This window comes from Andrographis paniculata, unplaced genomic scaffold (assembly GCF_009805555.1).
Source record: "Andrographis paniculata isolate CXL003 unplaced genomic scaffold, ASM980555v1 Contig69END, whole genome shotgun sequence".
Taxonomy (NCBI): Eukaryota; Viridiplantae; Streptophyta; class Magnoliopsida; order Lamiales; family Acanthaceae; genus Andrographis; species Andrographis paniculata.
The window spans coordinates 3,138,337-3,139,859 of NW_026137605.1; positions in this window are offsets into that span (position 1 = coordinate 3,138,337).

Sequence of the window (1,523 nt, forward strand, 5' to 3'; positions counted from 1 at the left end):
GGCATGACAAAATAAATTATTCATACACGTTGCTGGCAACCGATTATGTTGGCCATTACCCACGCAACAAATGCCTGGTTAGAAATTACCGTAACACACAACCAAGGTGGAAAATTCCAATAAAGAAATTAACCACTAAAGGTACATTATAGGAACGACAAAAGGTTGACATAGAGTTGCAGAATTCATGTATGCAGAACCATGCCATAAGTAGACCAGTCCATGCAGCAAAAACGAGAACGTGATCAAAGTTACGCGAAGCTGTGACAATACACGCAACGGAAAAGCCGCGCCGATAGACGGAGCTCTACGTTAGCCGATGCCCATAATCCTACGACAAAAATAGTGGACGACATATGCTACTACAAACGTTAATCCATGCTTACAAAATAAGAGATTTGATAGAGGGATTGCGATCTACTATCACACAATCGCTTCTGCACGAAAGGTGCGGCTTCATCGAATTAAGGGCAGTTGTCCGCCTGTGCACGCGACGCCCTTGCAGTAGTTCCTACAACTCCGTGCACGATTCGGAACTCCCCGTTGCGGAACATGTCCAACATCGCCTTCATGTCCCCATTGACTTCAAGGATGTGACTCTGCGATTCACGGAGATCGCTCCGCATGACACCGACCTCCGTCTCCAACCTGGCCAAACTTTCAGATATATCGTCGAGCCGGTCGTTGACATCGTCCGGTTGACAGGCAGGGGTTGGCCTCCCATGGGTCCCCGGATCATCCTGGCATGGACGTTGTAGTAAGCCCATGTAGTACAACGTCTCTATCCCGCAAGGAACCATTTCGGTGTCGGGTACGCCCCCTAGAAGTGTCGTCAGCCCAAGTCCTCGGGCCAACTGGTATAGATCTTACTCGAGTATCCGTTGTCGTTGTAATGCACAGTCGGGCCAACCAATATCCTAAATGGATGGGCACCCCTTCCTTCAAGCTTCATAACAAGTTCAAATCGAACTTACTGACTGCGGCGGTAGCCTCCTTCCGACTTGCGATAGTATGGACAAGGATGTTGTGAACGTACTTGAGAGGAGCGGAACGCAACTTCGATGCCTTTGAGCATCCAGGGCTGAAGCTTAAACAGGTGCTAATACGTGGCCAATACACCTGCGGAGACAATGGCATGTCATGCAGCATGCTCCCGTACTCCGTCGTTAGTGTAAAGTCCCTGTCGTAAAGGCCTAGCGCTATCGAGAACTCTGTCACAGACATCAAGAACTCCTTCCCTCCTAGGCGAAATTGAATGGTCCCCGCTTTATCATATCGGTGGATGTTTGGTTTGTCTCATTCGAATGTGCATAAGAACTCCATTGTCAAATCTCTAAACCTTGGCTCCTTGATCTCAAAGAATTGATGCCAAGCTCCGCATTGGAGAAATCTATCAATGTCCCCCATTGCCCCCGTAGCCGCCATTGCATCATCGTCAATGAAGCCACCAACAAGGAACGGTATCTGCGAAAATCTCTCGTACTTCTGTTTAACTGAAGCATCAATGTTTCGTAACTGCTCGA